Source organism: Fundulus heteroclitus, chromosome 13 (assembly GCF_011125445.2).
Source record: "Fundulus heteroclitus isolate FHET01 chromosome 13, MU-UCD_Fhet_4.1, whole genome shotgun sequence".
Classification (NCBI taxonomy): Eukaryota; Metazoa; Chordata; class Actinopteri; order Cyprinodontiformes; family Fundulidae; genus Fundulus; species Fundulus heteroclitus.
The window spans coordinates 39,133,264-39,143,850 of record NC_046373.1 but is presented as its reverse complement, the minus strand read 5'-3'; positions in this window follow the sequence as shown (position 1 = coordinate 39,143,850).

The window sequence follows — 10,587 nt, the reverse complement described above, 5'->3', positions numbered from 1 at the left end:
ATGGATTCAATTATTTCCAGCAGACAGTTTGGCAAAAAGGTATTCTGTAGGGAAACCCAGCTGATCGCATCGAGCAGTTGACTGCAGGGCACCTACATCTCACCACTGCAGAGACGTGTACGGGTTTTCTCTAATGAAATTATTTATTGTCTACAAATAAATTGATTCAAGCTTTGCTGAGCAAGTTATTGGGTTAGTGCTTAAGGTACAAATTTCTTTTACAAAAATTACACAAAATGGCATTTGTAATCAATAGGTTTTGTTTGGTGGTATAATTCAACATAAATTTACACGTTTGGCTGCTTAGTGAATTGGTAAATAATAAATCTGACAAAGCAACATTTTGAATAAAATATTCAATCCATAATGAATATGTGACGGGGAAAATAAAAGCCGCGTAGGCTACAGTTATTTACACCACACGTTTTTTCTGGTTGTGTCCACTCTAAGACTTTCTGGCAACACTTTTGGAACTATGTGGATTCAAATATTTTTAAAAGAATTTCAGCTTCAATGTGAGAACATTCTATTTGGTTTTCAGCTGCAAAGTAAAATGTTTCCCAAAACATTTCTTATCAATCTCTTATTTATATTAGCCAAATTTCCCTTGCATAAACTTAAATGTCTAAAGAAATACCCAGACATTAATGTTTATTTAATTGAACTTAAGCAATATTTTTAACCTATTCACACACACACACATACATACATATATATATATATATATATATATATATATATATATATATAGAGAGAGAGAGAGAGAGAGAGAGAGAGAGAGAGAGAGAGAGAGAGAGAGAGAGAGAGAGAGAGAGAGAGAGAGAGAGAGAGAGAGAGAGAGAGACTTTATTCCAGACTCATGGTCCAATAAATACATACATAACTAAAATAAATAATTGGATGAGAATAGAGACACAATACAAGTACCATTATCAATTAAATAGGTGCTTTAAAGAAGACAGGAATACCAGTGTCTCTACAACTTAGACTGGTATCGGATTGCACTACGTGTGGTGTCAGTAAGTGACAAGATAATATCATTGCCAGATGCATTTAACCTGCAGATAAACTTATACATTAACTTTCTTAAAACAGCTTGTAGGGACTTTTGCTGTGACAAACATCTCACTCCCACTAGTCCATCTTGGCCATTTCAAAAATACCCGCAAAGCATCATTATAGGCCACCTGCAGCCTTTGCAGGTTGTTTTTTTCTATATGTAGACCACAGGTGAGCAGAGAGGTACAATGTGCATTAAACAGTTCCACTTTGACTTCATCAGTACATGCACCGAATTTACGAGCAAGGGTATTAGCTTGAGCATACAACATTCTACATTGTCTATAGATATCATCGTCTGACAGATCTTCTGTGATGATGTGCCCAACTTGGTTTTGTCTGCAACACCCAGCACAGTATTTGACAGCCGAAAATCTGGAAACTCAATAGATTTGTCTTCTTTACTCCTACAGATCATGACCACACTTTTAGATGGATTGTACTTAATGTCGTGTTCCAGACCATACTCAGAGCAGATGAATTTGAAGAATGTGAAGAATTTGGAGAAATGTGAAGAATTTAAATTTAAATTTGTCTCTGTCTCTCTCCGAGGTTGGTCGTGTCTTTTCTCTCTCTGTAGCTTTTACCCCCCTCCCCTCCCCCTCTCCTGTCTTGTCTTCTGAGCACTTTCTTCATATTAACCGAAACTCTGAAAAACATGGATCTGGTAAGGTGGTCTCTCAATACTATTGATAATTTTTTTTTTGACGGGTAGGCAACGAAAGGGGGACCCGTCCGGTCCTGATTTGACTTATTTTGTGAGATACACCCTAAATTCCTGGAGGAAAACGGTGTGTCTTTCGACCTTGTCATTCCTGGACGTTTGAAATTTTCACATTGGATTAAGGATACTGGGATCTCTACCTATTGGTCTTTGTGGATTTTTGAAGTATCGGCAAATACAATGGCCTCTGGAGAGTGTTCACGGAGATAAAACACTTTCGCCCATACACACACGCATAACTGATACTCATAAAACTGATGAATTACGCACACGCGACAGGTCTCAAATGTTTACCTTCTGCATACATGTTGTCTTGTGTTATTTGTGCTTTTCGTGCTATGAGGGTTTTTTGTGTCGGTTGTTTGTCTCTTTATCGGTGAGAGCATAAATAGGCAAACATCTGTCTCTTTTTTTCTCCCCCCCTCTTTCCCCCATGTTGTTGCACTTCCTTCGAGAGTTCAAGGGCAGTGCCTCAAGAACTCCGTGTAAGCGGGGTTCGGGGCTGTTTGGAGGAATGCAGCCTTGACGGCTGCGCTGTCATTCTATAGAAATGGGTCATTTTGAGTCCCTCTGACCTCTTAAGGTGCATTTCATCTATTGGGTCACCAAATGTTATATTTAAATAGCTTCACATATACATTGAAATGCCTTCTTCAATGCATTATAAAAACCTGAATTAAATTCTTTCTTTTTATGAGAAATTATTAACTATTTTTTCATTCAACCCCCCTCTTTTGCGATGTCCCTCATGGCCATGATGAAGGTTTACTTTGGAAATACATACGAAAATTATTTAAAAAGTCAAGAAATGTTTACATCAATCTCAATATCTACTTATGGTCTTCTGCTGGTATTGTTTTTTAATCCAAATTAATCATTAAATATTAATTAAAGATCACATTACTTCTGTCCCTGAGTCACCGCTCAACCCCGTTACACAAATGATCTCACCCTCAAAAGTAGAATGGTATGATCCGCAACTGTACATACATCAGGAAGTGACAACACTCAAGTCTTTTGGACAACTGGACCACAGAGACAGGCAAGTTGCTCCCATATTTTCCTTCAATTTGGTAATTTATCTTGTGATATTGTGGACGTCAAACTAAATGACTCAACACCGTTACATAAAAAGAAGATATAAAAGTACTACTTATCAAAAACCTTTTTGTTATTTTAAGAACATATGCAGATTCTGAATTTCATGCATGCCACGTGCTCTCTTTCTTGCATTCGCTACATTGAGCAGCGGCCATTTTGTGAAAAAATCTCAACCCCGTCACACTCAACCCCGTTATGGGTTTGATTATAACGGGGTTGTGAGATTGTGACGGGGTTGTGATTTTAGTTACTATGGTTGTTAAGTTATCCAATTGTTTAGATTGATTATTATTATATTTTATCAAAATTTTTATACTGTATGCATGCTAAATGTGGTTTATGTTCTATGTTAAAGCTGTGAGTAAGATGGCACCAATAACAGCAGCAGAAAGGCAGAGAAGGTATCGGGAACGCCTTAAAGCTGATCCTGAAAGAAGGGAGAGATACCTGGAGAGTGAGCGAGAGAGATGGAGAAAGAATGTAGAGGCAGGGAAGAAAAAAGCAATTCAAGAATTGAGTGAAAGAGAACAGCGTAAGAAAAGAAAAATGTGGAGAGCAGCTTACCACAGGAGCAAGGAGAGGAAAGAGGCGCTCAAGAACTTGAGCACTCCACCACAGAGTCCAGATCAGGGAGATGAGCCAGAGCAGCCTTCACAGCCAAGATGTTCAAGGTCAGGGCAATGGGTAGTTAACAGTGTTATAAATGTGTAATTTTACCTAATGTCATTTTAGAAACAGGGAGGGTAGGGGTTAAAATGACTTACATTTCAATGACCAGATCAACTTTTATGTTTTTGTTTTGTAGGCAACGTTCTGTGGCTAGGAAGAAGTCCAGAAGAGAAAAAAATAAGCTCAAGAGGCAAATAGTGGAACTACAGAGAAAACTTGAAAAGGAAAGAAAAAGCAAAGAAAAATACAAAAAAAGGTGCCAACGTTCAAAGAAATATTCAGATTCACCACTGTCAAAAGTAACACGACTCACTTCAAATTGGCCAGTTAACCCCCAAATTAAAAAAACCTTACTTTACCATGAGTCACTCATTCAAGAGATTAGGAATAAATACAAAAAAGCCACCAAGGACAGAGAAAAGCAGCTGATTGCCAAAGTCATGACAGGGAGGATCTTAAAGAAATACAGGTTGCAAAAATTTGCAAGTGTCTCCCTTGGATTTTCAATCAAGAACTCTAGACATAATGACAGTCTTCATTTTGAAAGGAAGAGGACCAGCAGGTTCTCTGAAGACTTTAAAAAAAGAATCAAGTCATTTTATCTCAGGGATGATGTAAGCAGAATGACCACTGGAACCAAACAAACACTCACAAAAAACAAATTAAAAATGCAAAAGAGGCTCCTGATGGATACATTACAAAATATCCACAAAAGATTTTTGGCAGAAAACCCAGACCAAATGATATCCTACTCCCTTTTCTGTCGTCTTCGCCCCTTTTGGGTTGTAAATCCAACTCTCTCTGAACGTGACACTTGTATGTGTAAATTGCATGAAAATTTGAGCTTTCTGGCAGTAAGACTCCATCAGTTGACACTTATTGAGACTGCCAACATTGAGGATTTGATAGAGAAAGTTTCCTGCAACTCATCCAGCAAGAGTTGCATGTATGGAGAGTGTGTCCAGTGCAAAGACAAAACTGTCTGCATCACAAGTGCATACAAAAGCACATCAAACACCTCTTTTACCCAGTGGGTAATAGAGGACAAGGAGATTGATAAAAAAGGAGAAAAGGCAACTGTCAAGGTGACAGTTAAGAAATCTGTGGAGGGTACACAAGAGGACCTTATTGAGCTCTTCCACAGTTATGTAAAAAGATTTAAAATACATTACTTTAATATCAAGCAGCAGTATGCTTTCTGCCGTGAGCTGAGGAACAACATGTCAGGGGAAGAGGCTTTGCTACATGTTGACTTTTCAGAAAACTACAACTGTAAATACAGTTCTCAGGTTCAGGCGGTCCACTTTGGGGCTTCACATCAGCAGGCCACCCTTCATACAGGTGTGTTGTATGTTGGTGGACACGCAGAGCCTGTGTGCTTTAGCACCATTTGCCCCAGCAGGTATAAAAGCCCTCCAGCAATATGGCAGCACCTAAATCCTGTGCTAGATCACCTCCAAGCCCAATATCCACAAGTGTCTGTGCTACACTTTTTAAGCGATGGGCCGTGCACACAATACAAACAGCGAGGCAACTTCTACCTTTTCTCGACAGAACTTTATAAAAGAGGATTCAAGGCAGGTTCTTGGAATTTCTTTGAGGCTAGTCATGGAAAAGGAGCACCAGATGGTGTTGGGGGAGCCTTAAAAAGAGCAGCTGACAAGATTGTGGCAAAAGGCCGTGACATCCCAGATGCAGAAGAGTTATTCAGGGCCTTGTCTGAAACAAACACAAGTGTCAAACTCTTCTTTGTGAGAAGTGAAGATGTTGAAGAAGCAATGGAGAAAATGCCAAAGATACCGGCTGTTCCCGGAACCATGAGAATCCACCAGGTCATTACTCTGGCTCCAGGAGAACTGATGGTTCGCGATGCAAGTTGCATGTGTACAACACGTAAGCAGTTTAACTGCAAATGCTTCAACACCCAGTGTTTCAGTTTTGGACAGAAGATGGAAATGGCTGCATCACAGCCAGCTGGAGAGGGAAATACAGGAAAACAAATCCAGTGGAACAGTTCAGAGATGATTGGTAAATGGTGTATTCTCAGATATGATGATGATTTGTATCCAGGTATCATTCTAAACACACAAGAGACCCATGTCCAGGTCAAGTGTATGCATGGTATTGGGTCAAACCGATTCTTCTGGCCGCATCAGGATGATATTCACTGGTACTTGTTTGATGAAGTCCTTGAACTTATTCCACCCCCACAAAATGTTACAAAGCGCCATGTGGAAGTCTTAAAAGAGGTGTGGAACCGACTCACAATATGAACTTTTTGAAACAAAAAGCACATTCATGCATATATATAGATACACACACTGATACAGGAACACACATGCAAAATCACTTTAACATGGACACAAACACAAGCATTTATACAGATACATTAAAATCTTTCACTGTCTGATCACTATTGTCATCCATATAAGTATACCAAACTACAAGTCTAATTGTATGTTAGGAATTCGGAAGAGGTTACTTTTAGCACATCTGCCATCAGATTTTGTTGTGGCTACAAACACATACACACACACAGTTCACATTATGTTGCATTTAAGAATTTTACTTAACGTTTTACTGTTGTTAATATGCTGTTCTGTTTTTACCTTAAGACGAATAAAGCTCAATTCAGCAGCAATTTGTGTCCTTGCTATGGTTACAAAACAAAATACAGTATAATGTCAATGGAAAGTGCTGTACATTGAAGTAAAAGTAAAATTGTTTTTGTCCCTTCAACCCCGTTACCATCTTCAACCCTGTTATGCTGGTCTCAACCCCGTTGCACCCACAATTTCATAAAATATGTTTTTTTAAATGTTGAAAAAATATTTTAATGTCTGTTGACTTTTATCTAAAATATTGAGTGCTATCATATGAAATTGATTTTGATTACAATTCTTAGGTTGAAATACATTTTTTTTTTTTATTATATTTTATTTAGTCAACTATCTGCAACAGTACATTGAACACAGGGACAAAGTAAAACATGACATTTCTTTTTTTTTTTTTTTTTTTTCCCCCCTCTCCCCTCCTTCCCTCTCCCGATCCCGTGGACTCTTCCTTTACCTTCTGTTTATTCTGTCCCCTACCCCTCCCCATCCATCCGTACCCGGCTGCAAACAAAAAAAAGAAAAAAAAAAAACAGCAAAATAAAGTAATTAAAAAAAAAAAACAAAAAAACAATTATACAGCTGAGGAATCACAATCATGAAAAACCCAGGGGACTAAGACAGAGTACAGAAACATGGACAGCATGTAGAACAGACGTCCGCGCAAGCGTAGGTACACAGATCAAGACAGAACATGGATATTTAAAACCGCACAGGTTGACAATCACTATCGATAGCCAGATTCACAAGGAGCCGCCGGGCCGGGGGGGACAGGCAACTACAGCAGAGCTGACTCCTATGCGATTTTCAGGCTCAAGGGAGGGTATCCAGTCTTTCAAAATAAGATAATAGAGGGGCCCAAGTTTTGTAAAATTTTTGGATCGAACCTCTAAGACAAAATTTGATCTTCTCTAACTTAAGGAACATGGACAGATCTTTCAACCAAAGAGAAGCCTTGGGTGGGTGTTCTGATTTCCACGCTAATAATATTCTTCTTCGGGCGAGGAGAGTTGAAAAAGCTAGTACATTTTTAAAATTATGTGTTAGGTTGAAATACATTTTTGATGAAAATTGACAAGAGTGCTGTCCACGATTAGTCACATTTCCGGAAAGAAAAGGGCACAAATGTGTGTATTTATTTCACTTTTCATTTTAAAATGATTGAATTGTTATGGGGGACATCTGATCTATGTGAAAATGTTGATTTCTATCCCAATTTATTTTATGATAATATTCAGAGAGCCTTCAAAGTGTCCATAACAGGGTTGAGGAATTAGAGTGACGACATCTTGAAATGATGATCAAAACTGAAAGAAAACGAATGCCTGAGATGGGAAAATATGTTTTTCTGAAAGTTAAATATATCCCTAATAATATTGGATATACATAGAAACAATACTTTTGGGTACGAAATGTGAAAATATCAGAGTCCAATTTTACACATTCTCATAGAATGACTCATTTAGCAGCGGCTGACTGGCTGCGTTCCTTGGCAACGCAAGGCCTCAGTCAATCGTTCCCCCCAAAATGTTTGTTTGTTTATGTGATGGACGGTTGTACTGGAACTGACTTTTCGACTGCAATGCAAATTGTAATTGACAATAAAACTTGATTGATTGATTGGAATGTGAAGGAATTTGAAGCAATTTGCATTGATTTCAATGGGAACAGCCAAAAAAATCGCACAAAAAGTGAAATATAAGTGTAAAAGTTAGCATAACCATGAGTCATAGCAGGCATGCCGTAAACGAGCCGAACATTTTGACACCAAAATTGTTGAAATCGGTTGAAGTATGCGGGAGTAGTTGGACGCCGACGGAATAATTCTAAGCAAAGGCAGCCTGTCCCTGACCTGCAGTAACCTCTGGCCTGCAGAGTGCTGTTGTCATGGAAACTCACTCACGCCTGCTGGTGTCCGTCTACTGCAGGCAGAGACTTATGGTCAGACGAGCTCTAATTGGAATAAAATGGCATCACTTTACCTCGAACAACTCTGGATTTTTCATCAACCGTTAGGGCTAGAGACGTAATTTTTTCTGCGTTTATTTCGGAACGGATAGGGGAACAAGACAAACTATCGTTTTTTTCTTGAAATATTTTAATGTAGGCGCAAAAAATCATGAAATAAAGGGGAATATTGACGAAAATTCAAAAATCCTCTAAAATCGGTCCCGAACAAATCGCTCTAGCTGAAAAAGTATGGGAGATATCAAAATATTTATTTCAGCGTGAGTATCAGCAGGCTTTTGAGGACTGTGGTGCTCATTTTTATGTTTGTACAAATATCAGTGTAGGCATGGCAACGATGTAAAAAAGTGCATCATTTAAAAGGATGCAGTTCCAAAGCGTTTTTAGGATTTTGCACGTTCGCTACTCCTGAACAAATTGTTCCTGCGGAAAAACCGTAACAGTTATCGACAAAATTCCTTTTTAGTGAGCGCCAGAAGGGTCTGGACATGAATGTGTGAAAGTCTCATGCCTGTACATAAAACGGTTTAGGAGTAGCGACGATGTGAAAACATGTGTCGCTTGGGAATGTCAGGTGTGATTTTTCACCGCACCTCCATAGAAAATCATTGAAGAGCGTTAGGGGTTTTTGCCGCTCTGGGGTGATTTGAAAAATCTATAAATCCCACACTAATGATGGTTACATTTCCAGAATCCAGACAAAAATTCCTACGTTTTGATGTATAATTTATGTGCATAGAGTGAAAATTGAGTGAGTGTGAAGAAGTTGTTGGAAGAAGAAAAATGTATTGGAAAATCTACAGTGGCCACTCTAAGTGAACTCCCTAGCAACCATAGCAACGCATTCATTTTTCTGAATTTTATGAAAATGAAAAATTATTCTAAGGAGGTACTGTATGAAAATGGTAGAAGATATGAAAAAGCTGAAGTAGCTGAAGATAGCTGAAGGTTATTTGAACATTTTAAAAGTTGAATGGCGTTTCTAGCTGAAAGTAGGCTGAAGCAGTAAGCTGTCAAAAACCTGAAAAATTTGAAGAATTTGAAGGATTCTCCATTTAATTTCAATGAGATAAGTTAAATATTTTAAATATTATAAAAGTTATAATTACCAAAAGACATAGCAGTAATGTCGTGAACGAGCTGAACGTTTTGTTACAAAAATTGTTTAAATCGGTTGAAGTATGCAGGAGTAGTTAGATGCCGAAAAACGTACGGAAAAATAATCAAGACCTGAAGGAACTTAATAAGTGAGAATGCTGTATAGCATTCTCACTTGATAATGGTTAGCTAGCACGGTGCTCTTTCAGGTAGCTAGCTAGATCCAGTTAAAGTCCCTTAAATGAAAGTTGTGCCAACTCAGCGAGTGCCGCCATTTTGGGTCTAAACTTGCCACAGGCAGGCGCTTTAACACTGTTATGTTATGCGCGTTTCGCACCTTCTAATACCCTTCAGGCAGGTGTTCTGAATAAAACACAACTGAGTGTTGATGATCACCTACTAGGCATCCAGAAAAGCTGATATTACATTTTAATAAGACTTGAGAGAGACATTTTTAAGTGAACTGTATACTTCTCTTTTACTGTCTTGAAGTCCAGAATTGATCCCATAGGACAAAAATCAGACACACATAATGCTACAGCACAATGAAATAAAGCAAGAAGTCCAGAATTGGCTTTAAAATTTTATGTAATAGTGTTGGTGTGTATTATACAAGTATTTACTGTATACAAGTGTTTAATTATACAACATTTTAAGGTAGCTATTACAAAGCAGTAAGGCATGCTCTATATTTTTTTTCAAGAAAAGATTTTTTTTCCCCCCCTGTGTTCATGTTTTGTCAGCAAGCATTCGCATGCCCATGCTCTTGCTGCCCATGACGCCAATGTTACGCCCAGTTTGCTCTTCATTGTGCTTCTTGCACATAAAGTGCAAGAAGGCGGCGCAAGAAGGCGGCGCAAGAAGACGCGCTGGCCGCCTGTTTCGGCCCGCCTCGGCTCACGCACCGCACCGGCGGCTGCCCGGCCCGCCCCGCGAGCCCGGCCCGCGGTTTAAAAAAAATGTTTTTTAAACCGCGGGGTTTAAAAAGTTCACCGCTCACGATCTGTGCGGCTCACGCACCGCACCGCACCGCGCGGTGCGGTGCGGTGCGTGAGCCGCACAGATCGTGAGCGGTGATCGTGAGCACAGATCGTGAGCGGTGAACTTTTTAAACCCCGCGGTTCCGTCGTACAGTTTGAGATGTATATTAGTACCACGACTGAAAAACTCCTACAGTGTACGCCCGGCTTAGCGGTTGGGGACTGGCGGGGAGAGACAAGCTTTGCACGGTTTTGTTTTTTTTAATATTGGCGAGGCGGCCGCCTCGCCAAACTTAGCGCTGCGGGAAACCCTGACTTCAGAAAAAAAAGCCCACATACCTCACAGGAGCGATAGTTTGTTGTAGGTCTCCAAGTT